Source organism: Elaeis guineensis, unplaced genomic scaffold (assembly GCF_000442705.2).
Source record: "Elaeis guineensis isolate ETL-2024a unplaced genomic scaffold, EG11 Super_Scaffold_1000033, whole genome shotgun sequence".
NCBI lineage: Eukaryota > Viridiplantae > Streptophyta > Magnoliopsida > Arecales > Arecaceae > Elaeis > Elaeis guineensis.
The window spans coordinates 151,077-167,181 of NW_027332424.1; positions in this window are offsets into that span (position 1 = coordinate 151,077).

The following is a 16,105-nucleotide window of genomic DNA, read 5'->3' on the forward strand; positions in this document are numbered from 1 at the left end:
ATTCACGAGAAGGAAGTTCTCATGAATTTTTCCTCATGCAAAGCCCTCCTTACACCCTACTTTAATGCACCAAATGAGTGGATAAGGATGATTGGTTGGCCATTCAAATTCAAAACAAAGTTTGAATTTGAATGAGCAACCAATCTTAGGGTCTTGACCTTATTCTCTTTTAGCGCCCCATTTATTACACGAGAAAATATTTCTCATGAAATCACTCATGCATAAATTAAGCCATGCCCTCCTCTTCTCACGCCCTTAGTGGATAGGGATAAATTGATTTTCATTTGAATTTAAAATTTGATTTGAATTCAAATGTGCAATTACTCATCTTTATCCTCTCACATAGATAAGATGTTTGACATTGTTTTAAAAGGAGGAGAAGAGTGGGGCGTGTGCAAGAAAAATTTTGGAGAGAAAATCTGGGTGTGAGGAATCCTTGTGTGCAAGGTGAAGGTCTATATCCTTCCGAGAGAAAAAGAAAGAAAAGAAAGAAAAAGTGTGCGCAGGGTTTCAGTGAGTTCTTCAGGTTTTTGGCCTGGAGTTCGAGAAGTGAGAAGGTGAGCTACGAGTGTCGTGAGCTCACCAAATTTTAGAGAGATCTTCAACATCCTCTCAAGCACGTCTGCTAACAATCTAGAGCATTTGAAGAATTGACAAACATCGATCGAAGGAGTTCGATCAGCATCGACCGTCGAAAGGGCTCTACAACGAGCTAGTACTCATGAGGAGTCGATCAGACCGGGAGCTTCGTGTGGATGATTCACAGAGGTCAGACATGCTGTGTGGACGATCAGACTCTCTCGACGGTGATCAGATTGCGGTGATCTGCTACTTGCACAAAGGTATTGTGTTCTGAACACATTACAGTAAAGTGTTTACTGTTCCAATTCGAATTTTAAATTTAAATGCATGCATGCTATATATTATATTTAGATCCTAGTGTAGAATAAATTTTTATTAATTAATTAGATTAATTAATAATTTTTACTGTAAAATAGTGATTTTGAAAAAGTTTTAAAATTACCATTTAAAATTATCAAATGGTATCAGAGCGGGTTCTTAGATATGATATATATATTTGCATGCGTAGATTAAGTTGTAATCTACAAGTTTAAAGTTTGAAATTTGAATTTTGAAAGTTGTACGAAATTCAAAATTCAAAAATTTGAAATTTAAAATTTAAAATTTGAATTTTTAAATTTAAAATTTGAAATTTAAAATTTAAAAATTTAAAATTTAAAATTTAAAATTTGAAATTTGGTTGAATATTTCAAATTTGAAATTCAAAATTTAAAATTTAAAATTTAAAATTCAAAATTTAAAATTCAAAAAATTGAAATTTAAAATTTAAATTTTAAAATTGATATATTTAGATATACTTGATCCAAATAGCAAGTAATTGAATTGGGTTGGTTGCCATGGCCGTTCGATCATAGGAGAAAAGTAGGATTTAAAGGCCCTCTCGTCCCATTTGATGGGGTCTTCTATGGCGGTAGGGGTGCCGATGCAATTATTCCCATGCAGATGAAGTAGCAAAAGGAATATTTATGATTTATTTTGATTGAGTTATTTTCTGTTATGTAATTAGCAATAGGATTGTTATTTATGAAATGTACTGATCTATTTGTGTAATGAGTCAACATATTTGGTGAACAGAAAATAAAATCTTTCAAATTTAAAAATTATTTTCGAAATGCCAAACCCTGACCCATCAGCCCAAATACTTAATTAAAAGAATTAAGTATTGTCTAGTAGGTCTAGAATTATGAATTAAGACCTAAGATAATTGCATAAACTTGTGGGTCAATAGGTTAGATGGATTAGGTCCATAATTGGGTTAGACCTAAGGTTAGCTTAAAAAATAGACTAAATTAGAGTAATTGGTCAAATCTAATCAAAAGTTGAATTAGATTAGGTCAAGGATACTCTAGACTCAACTCCAATAGTTGTAGTTGAATGGGTCCATGTCTTTAACTAGATCAAGATGGACTTAATTCATGGCTACGCGGTGGAACCCTATTTACTAAGTTGATCAAATTAAAACTAATTAATCGGTTGGTGTCTAAGGTAAGTTTGACAGTTTGACCAGTGATTTTTAAGCGGGAGCTACTCGCAGTGATTCGATCTCTGACGAGTTAATGGCTTATCCCCACCACTGATCTCACTTACCTGGCCAACCTGGTGAATTAGGTTTTGATTAGATCACTTGGTGATTAGGGCTCACCCATGTCATTAGGTAAATTAGTTTGACTGATTTAGGTGCTCGTAATGCCAGCTTTAAGTAAATCTTTTTTTAATCTGACTTGGTGAAGTCAGTGGGAGGATTGAAATTGGCTGGATATTTTCTTCTCATCTATTCTTTAATAAAATTCTCAAAAAATAAAAATATTAGGTCTTAAAAATGATTAAGTTATATTGATAACTAAGTCATAGCCTCCCATTAAGTGAGTGATAATGAGTCCATTAGTTTAATAATCGTTGGAGGCCCAAAGGCCTAGTGCTTATTGACTAATGAAATTATCATTCATAGTATGATAATTTGGTTTGAGTCTTTCTGATGGTGGTTAGGTTGGCCGACCAAAGTCGGGCTTGATCATTTATTGGTCCGATTCACCAAATCAAATCATGTTAATGGTTGGACCTAACCAGATTTTTTTAGTGGAGGCCAAAGCCTACTGATTAGGTTCTGGGGCAAAATTAATTACTAGAAGTTATTTAGAGAAACAACTGGTTATAAACCTATCAATAGATGCACATGGGTTGACCAACCAAAGTTGGGCTCGTGTGTAGTCTGTATGGATTCTAGTACCCACTAAGGAATTAAAGTAATTCCTCGAATTGGAGGTTGAGACTACCAATTCGTAAAAATACTGAGAGAAACTTTAGACTAAATACCAAATCTTTAGTATTAATAATTTATGTATTAATATAGGTCTGGTTTTCCTTTATGCAGCTATGGCCACTACTCTATCGCTCTGGTCATTATTAGATAATGACAAGCTCATGGGACCTAATTTCGATAGCTGGTATCGAAAATTAAAAATCATCCTTGAGCATGAGCGGATCCTTTATGTAGTAACGGATCCGGCACCTGAGGAGCCAGCCCTGAATGCTAGAGGGACGGTCCGAGATACTTACCAGAAGTGGCTCAACGACCGCACCAACATCCAGTGCATAATGCTGGCGGCAATGAATGATGAGTTCAGTCGCAGGTTCGAGAACGTCCAGCCACAAGAGATGCTTCAAATATTGAACGACTCTTTTGGCACGCCTGACGATGTTGAAAGGCACAAAACTAGTTGTGCCATTTTCAATGCTCGGATGAGGGATGGAACCTCAGTCACTGATCATGTACTATACATGATCGAAATGATTGAGTGCCTAGGTAAACTGGGTTTTTCCTTGCATGAGCAGCTCGGTAAGGATGCGATCCTTAATTCTCTGCCCAAGTCTTTCCTTCCCTTTCTTACTCATTTTCGAATGACAAAGCCTGCAGTGAACTACCACGGCTTGTTGGGGTTGCTGCAGAATTTTGAGAAGGATCACCAGCTCCATAAGGAGTTGGTGAATGTTGTGGGAGGGTCTTCTTTGATCGTCGACCCTTTAAGAAAGGAAAGAAGAACAAGAAGAAGAAGAATAAGAAGGTGCAGCTACATGTTGGGACGTCTACACAGGGTTAGACCAAGAAGCACAAGCCCGACCAGAGCCAGGCGAGTGCTTCTTTTGCAAGAAGCAGGGGCACTGGAAGAGGAACTGTCCTCTATACATTGCCTCACTGGACCCGAACAGGCCAAAGAAGAAGCAAGGTACTTATATGATAACACCTTGCAACTTTTTCATTTGTGATACTACTGCTTGGGTATTGGATACCGGAAGCTCTTATCATATTTGTAATTCGATGCAGGGTCTGCAGGTCAGTAGGAGATTTGATGAAGGTGAGAGGTTCCTGAACGTTGGAGATGGAAGCAAAGTTTCAGTTCTAGCATTAGGAATCATGAACCTTGTAATCAATTCTCGAAATATAATTCTGAGTGAATGTCACTATTGTCCAAGCTTTTTATTAAGTATTATTTCTGTAGGCCTTTTGGCCATGAATAGTTATCAATTTTTAATAAAAAAAATATTTACAATATCATTTTGAATGGTGTTATAATGTTTATTGGATAACTTTATAATAGAATTTACTTTCTATCACAACCTGTTAATATGGTTCAGACCTCCGGTAAACACCCTAGAATAGATAATGTGTCAGAAGTCTACCTTTGCACTGTAGGCTAGGTCGTATCAATAAGAACAGGATAAACAGGTTGGCTCAAGAAGGAATTCTTGAAGTAGGTGATTGTAAATCACTTCCAACCTGTGAGTCTGTCTTCTTGGTAAAATGACCAAGTCACCTTTTACTGGAAAAGGTGAGCGAGCCAGTGAACTCTTGGGTCTGATAAATTCTGATGTATGTGGACCCATGAGCACAAGTGTAAGAGGTGGATATTTCTATTCATAACCTTCACAGATGACCTATCGAGGTATGGGTATGTCTATTTAATGAAGCATAAGTCGGAGTCGTTTGAAATGTTCAAACTATTCTGAAATGAGGTAGAAAAATAAACTGAAAAGAGTATTAAAACTCTTCGATCTGATCGAGGAGGTGAATATCTTTCCAATAAGTTTTTGATATATCTTGGGGAGAATAGGATTCTCTCTCAATGAACTCCTCCTGGAACACCACAGCATGATGGTGTATCTGAAAGGAGGAATCGGACCTTGTTGGACATGGTTCGATCCATGATGGGGTTTGCTGGTCTGCCGATCTCCCTCTGGGATATGCACTCGAATCGGCTTGTTACCTTTTAAATAGAGTTCGATAAGTCTGTAACCAAAATGCCATATGAGATATGGATAGGACGTAAGCCAATACTCTTGCACCTTAGGGTTTGGGGGTGTCCGGCTTATGTTAAACGTTTAATTACGGACAAGCTAGGACCTAGGTCTCACAAGTGTAATTTTATAAGATACCAAAAGAGACCAAAGGATATTATTTCTACCTGATGATGAGCAAAAGGTGTTTGTCAGCCTTAAAGCAATCTTTTTGAAAAAGAGTTCCTTGGTGAAGGGACTGTTGCCTCTATGGTCGAACTTGACGAAGTTCGACAGGTGAAAAATCGACACAAGTTGCTGAATCTGAATCGGATTTGATTAGATCAGATCCGGAGCCCATTGTTCAAGCATCCTTAAGGTGATCTGGTAGAGTACCACGTCAACCGGACAGATACTATGGTTTCTTGGTCCGAACGATGATCCTATCAAACTTGATGAAAATGATAAGGATCTGATCACCTACATGGATGCAATGCAGAGACCTGACTCTGAGAAATGGCTAGAAACCATGAAATCCGAAATGGAGTCCATGAAGGTCAACGATGTGTGGACATTGGTTGACCCACCTGAAGGAGTAAAACCCATAGGGTGTAAGTGGGTCTTCAAGAGGAAGAGGGGTGCAGACGGAAAGGTGGAAACCTATAAAGCTCGTCTGGTTGCCAAGGGATATCGTCAACGTTATGGTATAGACTATGACAGATATTTTCTTCTGTGGTAATTCTCAAATCTATTCGGATTATGCTTGCGATAGCTGCCCATCTGGATTATGAAATCAGACAGATGGATGTGAAGACACTTTCCTAAATGGAGAGCTGGATGAAGAAATGTATATGATACAACCTGAAGGATTCACATCCACTGATGAGTCTAAGGTGTGCAGACTACAGAGGTCCATTTATGGACTTAAGTAGGCATCCCGGAGTTGGAACATACGTTTTGATAGGACGATCAAGACGTATGGCTTCGTTAAGAACAAAGAAGAGCCCTGCATTTATAAGTGGGCTAATGGTCCAGTAGTGATATTTTTTGTATTGTATGTGGATGATATTCTCTTAATCGGAATGATGTCCCTGCATTACAGGGAATAAAGATTTGGCTGTCGTCACAGTTCTCCATGAAGGATCTGGGAGAAGCTTCCTACATCCTAGGGATGAGGATCTATAGGGATAGATCTAAAAGGTTGCTTGGTTTATCCCAGTCTACGTACATAGATACTATGCTGAAGAGGTTCAGCATGGAGAATTCCAAAAAGGCTATCTACCGATAGGCCATGAATTTCTCTCTCGAAGAGGGATTGTTCGACAAACCTCAAGAGAGAGAGCGTATGGGTAGGATTCCATATGCTTCGCAGTGGGATCTATCATGTACGCCATGACATGTACACGACCAGATGTGGCATACTCACTGGGTTAGTGAGTAGATACCAATCTGATCCAGGGAGAATACTGGAAGGTTGTTAAAACCATCCTGAAGTATTTAAGAAATACTAAGACCAGTGGCTTGTTTATGGTGAATCAAACTTGAGACTTATAGGGTTTACAGACTCTAGTTTCCAGTCTGATCACGATGACAGCAAAAGTGTGTCGGGATTTATTTTTACCCTTAATGGTGGGGCTATCTGCTGGAAGAGTTTCAAGCAACACATAGTGGCGGATTCAGTTTGCGAGGTGGAGTATATCGCTGCATTAGATGCTGCCAAAGAAGCGGTGTGGCTGAGAAAATTCATCACCGAGCTCGGAGTAGTACCCTCCCTTGTTGGTCCAGTTCTGCTCTACTGTGACAGCTTGGAGCCATTGCTCAGGCGAAGGAACCCAAGGCACACCAGCGGACGAAGCATATTCTGCGCTGCTACCATCTCATCCAAAAATTATGGATCGAGATGACGTCGACCTTTTGAAGATCGACGGAAAGGAGAACCTGGCTGACCCATTCACTAAAGCCATTGCAGTGAAGGAGTTCGACGACTACAGGTCGAAGATGGGTATTAGATACTGCACCGATTGGCTTTAGGCTAAGTGGGAGATTGTTGGGAATAGTGTCCCAAAGCAATCGTCAGTCTGTTGACGGTTGTGCTTATTTTTGTATATGTACATGAATTATGAATTAATAAAAATTATTTTGATATTTTTCATCACAAAATATTTCATCTTCTAATGAACTCCTATGTTGTGGTGAAGTCCTTAGGACTATTTAGACTCGACAAAGGAGGATTTGTCGTTTAGTCCTTAAATCTGTTCTGACCAAATGATACTTGTTACCAAGGACGATAATGTTTATCAAGCATAGGTCATTGTGTGCCATATAGGTTGGTTGTCCTCTTAACCAATGAGTGTGGAGACACTGGTATGGCATACAGGTGAGATATAAGGGTACATCTACACTGAACGCGATCGACTCCGGAGCTATTTCTGCTGTCAAGATTTGCTCCGATGGAATATGGTATAAATATCCCTCCGACCTGAGACCGCCACGGTGACTTGCAAGCAACTCATGCACTTAGGCACTGGACTACCTGAATTTCTAATTCAGTGACGGAAGGCTGCTGGGTGTAGTCAAGTACTTGACTTGTCGGTACGTGTGTCAAGATGGGATTGACCACTCCAGTTTAGGAGCTGTGTACAGTCATATTTTAATTTAGTAAAATCTTGGCAGGGTAGTCTTTGTGAGGAGTCACAGGACTGTTTGAGTTGAGCACGATTTGGATGATCTAATCAGGATTGACAATTTAACCCTGAGTCTCCTAAACACAGAGGTCAAAAGGATGAATTATACAGTAACTATATTCACGTAAGTTTGAGTGTTGCGATTGCAACTATTCGACCTATCCGATCATCGAGTACCATTGCTAGATGGTTACTTCGATTAGTACAGGAATTGGTTCCTGTGCTACCGGCTTAGGTTTGAACCTGTGGGGTCACACACATTAGAGGTTCTATCTGATCTGATGGCTGATGAAGAGTCTAATGCTCATAGACTATGAGTCCTACGTGTCTGGACTCTGTGATCGAGAATTAGATTTTTGATCATGAGTCCCACACATTTTGGGTACCGAGGTCAAGAGTCCCACTGGTTTGGGACTCTTCGATCAGGGTTACATATCGATGAATTCTGATGTCCGATTATCCATTGAATTTGGACTCAATATTTATGAGAGGTTTAATTAGTGATTTGATCAAAAATTAACTCAATTTGATTGAGTAATTATTTTTGGATCAAATCCAATTGAATTGGATTCAGTTGGGTTTGACCCGATTAGGTTAAGAGTTGACCTAATCGTCGAGATGGTTTGGTCCTCAATTTGATTAGGGGTTGGACTTAATCAATTTTTGATTTGATTAAGATTTTATTGAGCCTAATTAAGTCTAATTAAGTTGGATTTAAATTAGTCTAATTGGGCCTAACTTATTTGGTTCAATTAGGTTGGTTTAAATAATGAAACCACCTTGACCCATTCTCCCTGCGCCACCTCACTCCACTGCGCCCATTTGAATTCACGAGAAGAAAGTTCTCATGAATTTTTCCTCACACAAAGCCCTCCTCACCCTACTTTAATGTGCCAAATGAGTGGATAAGGATGATTGGTTGGCCATTCAAATTCAAAATAAAGTTTGAATTTGAATGAGCAACCAATCTTAGCGCCTTGACCTTATCCTATTTTAGCACTCCATTTATTACACCAGAAAATATTTCTCATGAAATCACTCATGCACAAATTAAGCCATGCCCTCCTCTTCTCACGCCCTTAGTGGATAGGGATAAATTGATTTTCATTTGAATTCAAAATTTGATTTGAATTCAAATGTGCAATTACTCATCTTTATCCTCTCACGTGGATAAGACGTTTGACATTATTTTAAAAGGAGGAGAAGAGTGGGGCATGTGCAAGAAAAATTTTGGATAGAAAATCTGAGCATGAGGAATCCTTGTGTGCAAGGTGAAGGTCTATATCCTTTCGAGAGAAAAAGAAAGAAAAGAAAGAAAAAGTGTGCGCAAGGTTTCAGTGAGTTCTTCAAGGTTTCAGCCTGGAGTTCGAGAAGTGAGAAGGTGAGCTACGAGTATCTGAGCCCACCAAATTTTAAAAAAATCTTCAACATCCTCTCAAGCATATCTGCTGATGATCTGGAGTATCCAAAGAATTAGCAGACATCAATCGAAGGAGTTCGATCAGCATCGATCGTCGAAAGGGCTCTACAATGAGCTAGCACTCGTGAGGAGTCGATCAGACTGAGAGCTTCGTGTGGATGATTCGCAGAGGCCAGACATGCTGTGTGGCTATATCATGATGATCAGACTCTTCCAACGGTGATCAGATTGCGGCGATCTACTACCCGCACAAAGGTATTGTGTTCTGAACATATTACAGTAAAGTATTTACTGTTCAAATTTGAATTTCAAATTTAAATGCATGCATGCTATATATCATATTTAGATCCTAGTGTAGGGTAAATTCTTATTAATTAATTAGATTAATTAATAATTTTACTGTAAAATAGTGATTTTGAAAAAGTTTTAAAATTACATTTTATCCCTGCACTGAATTTTTCCCACACTTAGACCACTTGGGAGAGGAGAAAGAAGATGTTGCCAAAGAGACTTCGATTGTTGAGGTGACTGGAGGACCCTCCGAAGTCATCGCATCCCCAGACAGTGTCTCTGCACCCATTTCCACCGATGCCATGCTATCCTCGCGGGTGTTGGAGCAACTGACCGTGGTTACATCTAGTCTACCATTGTCCAATCCTCATATTGAGGTCGGGCACAACTAAACTTATGTTCCTTTTTCTTTCTCTTTTCGTTGGTCAATGTAAGAATTAACTTTTGGAATTAATGAAAGGAAGAGTCTTACCTGTATTCTTAGACTTATTTGTATGTGTTGCTCTTCTTAGTTAATTCAATGTGACTGTTACGACCGCATATTCATCCAATATCGGGTTAAGCATCTTTCGATAGCCTTGCCTCTAAGAATTTGAATTGAAACTCTCGAAAGAGACTTATGTTAGGCTCAGTAGGATGCCATCAAAACCAAGGTGAATCTTCGAAAAGTAGAAATGAATATTGAAGGGGTGGCAATGGAGAAGAGGAGTCTGCAAAAATATCTGGAGGAGATGAACAAAAAATGCTTCTCTAAAAAATGTAAGTTGACCATAGAGCATGATGAGATCGTAAAGTCTGCTGAAAATGCTAGTTGGAAGATGGGTGCGGAGAAAGCCCTTCTCAACGAGCAGCTGCAATAAGCCCAAAATTTGATTTTGAGATTGAAATATCATCTTGCTTCATGTAAGATCGGTGATGAAGTCAAGCAAGAAATTGATAAGCTTGAAGAAGAACTTTATTTGGCTAGGGGTGAGATAAGAAATCTCTATCGCTCATTGGATGCAAAGAGGTCAGTGGTTGATGATATTCGGAGTGAACTTATTACAATCAGGAGAACAATTGTTGACCTCTCTCCCCTCACAAGGACAGATCCATATTAATTGAACTCCGAATTTAGCTTGTGGAGAAGATGGCTGCAGTCGAACACACTAAAGTAACCGTCAAGTTATTGGAGGATCAGCTTGCTTTGACATTATGTGATACGACCATCGCAATTGGTGATTGTGTCAACTTAAGTGATGGATCTTGGCTTTGAAGAACGTCGAAGCTTAGTTAGAAGGCTTTTTTCGAAAGTCGATTCCCATCTTCCAGACTTAGGGGGAACATAGGGCGTCGAAGCTCCACCAACCAAGGATTGACCTTTCAATCCCCTTGTTTTTTTCTTTTTGTAGTCATCTATCTTGTAATTGTTGTAAGAAGTTTATAGATAAGGAATAAAATTCAAAGCTTCGGCATTGCTTCGGTGTTGTGCAAGTTTGCTGTCTCGTGAATGGGACTTATAGTTTGGATAAATTGTTCCCACATTGTGGCGGCTCGCCATGACATTTGTAGAGCAGCCACATCTTTAGGTTTGGCTTAGTGTTTTGTCAAAGTTGATGGCTTAAGGTGTTAGAAATTGTGTCCTAAAATCAATCATATGATGATTGAGTTTCTTTTGTATATAAATTATTCATTGATAAATAAAAATTATTTTGACATTATTCATCACAAAGTTGCGTCTTTCTTGTAGAACTCTTATGTTGTGATGAAGTCCTTAAAACTATGCTAATAATCGATAAAGAAAAAATTTATCATATAGTTCTTAAACATATTCACAACCAAATGATACGTCATTATAGGATGATAACGTTTATCGGGTAGAGATCGTTGTGTGCCATATGGATTGGTTGTCCTCTTAACCATGGTGTGTGGTAATACTGGTATGGCATATAGGTGAGATGTAGAAGTACATCATCACTGAATAAGTGACTTACCTGCTGAGTATTCTGCTGTCAAGAGCTGCTGGCAAAGCGTATGGGCATAAGTGTCCCTCAGATCTGACATCACTATAGTAACTTACAAGTAATTCACTGTACTTTGATGTCGGACTATCTAGATTTCTAATATAGTGACAGAAGGCTACTGGGTACAGTCCAGTACTTGTGAAGTCTGTGTGTAGATTAAGATGAGATTGACCCCTCTGGATTATAGGAGTTGATGTATCACTGTATTTTAATTTAGTAAAGCCTTGGCCAGGATAATCCATGTGATGGATTTGAAAGGTTGAAATACAAAGTGGATGATTTTGTCTGGGTTGACAGTTAACTCTAGATCATCTTAGAGCATGTAGGGTCAAAGGAATAAATTATGTGGTAACTATATGCATAGGTTCTGAATATATTCTTACGATTATTCGACCTATCCAGATATCGGGAACCATTGCTAGATGGTATCTTTGATTGGTACAGAAAATAATTCCTATGCTATCGACTTAGTATTCGAACCTATGGAGTCACGCACACAAGTTAGGTGATGTAGAAAAGTATTGACTTATATTTATATATCCAATTTAAAAGTACTTGACTTGATTGAACATATAGACTTACTTGATTGAGAATTAAGTTATGGATCAAATGGGATTGAAGAGTTGACTATTTTTAGCTAGCACTACACATGAGGTTCAGATTCAATCTTGAAGATGAATAATTTTTGATTTATGATCCAAGAGCCTATAAGAAATTGAATTTAAGTACTAATTAATTTCAGATTAGATCTGATTTAATTAGACTTAATGAAAAAAAATAGGTAGTTCAAAGCATGTATTTTTAAAATTTTATAGCAAAAAATAAAAGATTAAATTTTTTAATCTTCTAAACATGTCTTGAATCAGATTTAAACTATTAATTAAAGATCTATGACATAAAAAATTTATATATAAAAATCTGATATAAAACAAAAAACTGCATCGATCACATTGATGCCCTGAATCTGATTTAACTTTTAGATCACATCGATTGAGTTCAGAACTCATCATCTTTTCATGGGTTGATGATCTTCATTACTGTAGATATGGTATGAAGCTCTTGCTAATGTCAAGCAGCCATACAGATCGTCCACCTCTACAGATCATCCACTCAAATCCCTAATCAGATCTTCCTTTGCGAGAGTGCTAGCTTGCGTCGAAGGCTCTAGATGGCTGATCCAAGCTCTTTTTTTTGGATCTCTCAGATTTCACCAGATTAGAAGATAAAGCTTTACAAGGAGATGGTGGTATAGGAGATTGAACAAGACTCATCTTATATTTTTCTTCTCACAAAATCTAGAGTTCAAATCCTAGACCCTGCACCTCACGTCTGAGAGGAAGAACACTTCCTTTGTTTCTCATGCATGAAAGCCCAACCCACTCTCAACTTTTTACACCCCAACTCTCAGATTTCTCACACCAAAAATCACTTCTAATCTCATACAAAACTGATCCCTTTTTAAGGGTGGCATCCCATGGAAGATAAGGATAAGAAAAGATAGTTTCGGTTAAATTTAAAATGTTGGTTGATCCTTATCATCAATTCAAATCAAATTTAAATTAAATTTTGAACCAAACTTTATTCTCATCTTATAAACTCAGAGAGGGGTTGACCAACATCAGAATGGTGCAAAAAATCTTATGCAAAAATACTTTATGCATGGAAAAAGTTGATGGCGTGAAGAGAAGAGTCCAACTCAATTTGGACTCTAGATTTTCATTCAAATTCAAACCCATTTGAACTCAAATTTAACCAACCAATTTCTATTTTAAAAGAAATCAGATGTAGATATGCAAAAGCTTCTAGGCATGAGAAAAATTCACATAAAAAAATTTCTCACGTGAAGAATAAGAGGGCCCAGAGAAAGGAGGCGCAAGGAATTTGAATTCGAATTATTTTCTCATCCAATTAGATTCTTAACCCAATCAAATTAGGTTAGACCCAATTGGATAACTAAACCTAATCTAATTAGATAATAAATAATCTCAATTAAATTTTAATCAAATTAAAAATTAATCAAGCTCAAGTTTTGATCAAATCAGGAATCGAACACCTTTAGCAATTAGATCATCTCATAACCTAATCGGATCAAACCAAATTGAATCCAATTTAATTAGATTTGATCTAAACCTCAATGCTCAATTAAATTGAGCTAATTAGCAATCTAATTACTAATCAATTCTCTTATAATTTATCAATAATTAGCAAATTAATTTATTATAACTTTTGCACAGGATTAATCATCAATCGAATTGACTATTTTATCCAAGAACGATTCTTAATCATCGATCAGCCATATGATTAGTCAGAAACTTCTTTTGAGTGTGACCCCATAGGTTCGAATCTAAGTTGATAGTATAAAAATAATCTTTCTATACCAATCAAAGTGACCATTTAGCAATGATACTCGACGTCCGGATAGATCGAAAGATTACGAAGCATCATTCAAGAACATATTAGCATATGGTTACTGTATAATTCATCCCTTTGACCCAAATACTCAAGGTGACATAAGATTTAACTATCAATCCTGATATGGTCATCCACATTGTATTTTAATTTTTAAAATCCATCACATGGATTTGTTCGGCCAAAATTTTACTAAATTGAAACATACTAATACATTAACTCCTATTTATTCGGAGGATCAATTCCATCTTGACTCACACATCGATTTTTCAAGTACTTAACTGTGCCTAGAAGCCTTTTATCACTGAATTAAAAATTTAGGTAGTCTAGCACCAAAGCACGGTGAGTTGCTTGCAAGTCACCGTGGTGATCTCAGGTCAGAGGGATACTTATATTCATATCCTTCGTGAGCTACTTTTGACAGCAGAGTGCTCAGCAGTTGGTCATGTTCTGTGAGATATACTCCTATATCTCACTTGCATGCCATGCTAGTGTCTCCACACTCTTTGGTTAAGAGGACAACCAACGTATATGGCACACAATGATCTATACTTGATATAGCTATCATACTAATAATAGTATATCATTTGATCGTGAACTTAAGGTTTAAGGACTAAATGATATATCCTCCTATATCGAATCAAATAGTCCTAAGGATTTCATCACATAACAAAAGTTCAAAATAAGATGTACATAGTGATGAGAAAATCAAATAATATTTATTAATTTAATAATTTATATATAATTATAATAATAAACTTAATCATCAACAGACTGATGATTGACTTTGGGATACAATTCCCAACAACTCCCACTTGGACTAAAACCAATCGGTATAGTATCGTATACCCATCTTTGATTTATAGTCTTCGAACTCTTTGACACTAAGGGCTTTAGTAAATGGATCAGTTAAGTTCTCCTTTCCGTCGATCTTTAAACCTTGACGTCACCTCAATCCATGTTCTCTAGGATCAGGTGGTAGCGGTGCAGAATGTGCTTAGTCTGCTGATGTGACTTTGGTTCCTTCGTTTGAGCAATGGTGTCAGTGCTATCGTAGTACAATAAGATGGGACCATCAAGGGAGGGCGCCACTTCGAGTTTGTTGATGAATTTTCGTAACCACACAGCTTCTTTGCAGTATTGGATACCGTGATATATTTCATCTCACAAGTAGAGTCGGTCATAGTGTGCTATTTGGAACTCTTCCAGCAGATTGCTCCACTGTTCAGGATATAAATATATCCCGACACGCTCTTACTGTCGTTATGATCCAACTAAAAATTAGAGTTTGTAAATCTCACAAGTTTTAAGTCAGATTCTTCATAGATAAGTCACTGATCCTTAGTATTTCTCAAATACTTAAGGATGATCTTTACGATCTTCTAGTGGTTCTCACCTGGATCGGACTGGTATCTACTCACTATCCCTAGTGAGTATGCCACATCTGATTGCATACATGTCATGGCGTACATAATAGATCTCACTATCCAAGCATATGAAATTTTACTCATACGCTCTCTCTTGAAGAGTTATCAGACAATCACTCTTCGAGAGAAAATTTCTTGACCTGTCGAAAGATAGCTTTTCTTAAAATTCTCCATGCTAAATCTTTTCGCACAGTATCAATGTATGTCGACTGAGATAATCCAAGCAATCTTTTAGATCTATCTCTATAGATCTTCATCCCAAGAATAAAGGATGCTTCTCCCAAGTTCTTCATGGAGAACTGTGATGACAACCAAACTTTTATTCTCTATAATGTAAGGATGTCATTCCCAAATAACAGAATGTCATCCACATACAAAATAAGAAATACTAAAATAGAGTTATTAACCCACTTGTATATGCAGGATTCCTCTCCATTCTTAATGAATCCACACGTTCTAATCACTTTATCAAAATATATGTTCTAATTTCGAGATGCCTGCTTAAGTCCATAAATAGACCTCTGAAGCTTGCACACTTTAGACTCATCTGTAGATATGAAACCTTCAGGTTGTATCGTATACACCTCTTCTTCCAGCTTCTCATTTAAAAAAGCTATTTTCACATCCATTTGCTAGATTTCATAGTCTAGATGTGCTGCTATCGCAAGCATGATCCGAATGGACTTGAGCATTACCACAGAAAAAAATATCTCATCATAGTTAATACTATAATGCGGACAGTAGTCCTTGACAATCAGACAGACTTTATAGATCTCCATCTTTCCATCTGCGCTCCTCTTCCTTTTGAAGATCCACTTACATCTTATAGGTTTTATCCCTTCAGGTGGATCAATCAATGTCCATACATTGTTGACCTTCGTGGACTTCATTTCGAATTTCATTAAGTTGGGTGATAATGAGTTCGTTAGTATAAGGATCATTGGAGGCCCAAAGATCTGGTGCTCATTTTCTATTGGAATTATCATTCATAATATGATGACTCAATCGAGTCTCTCT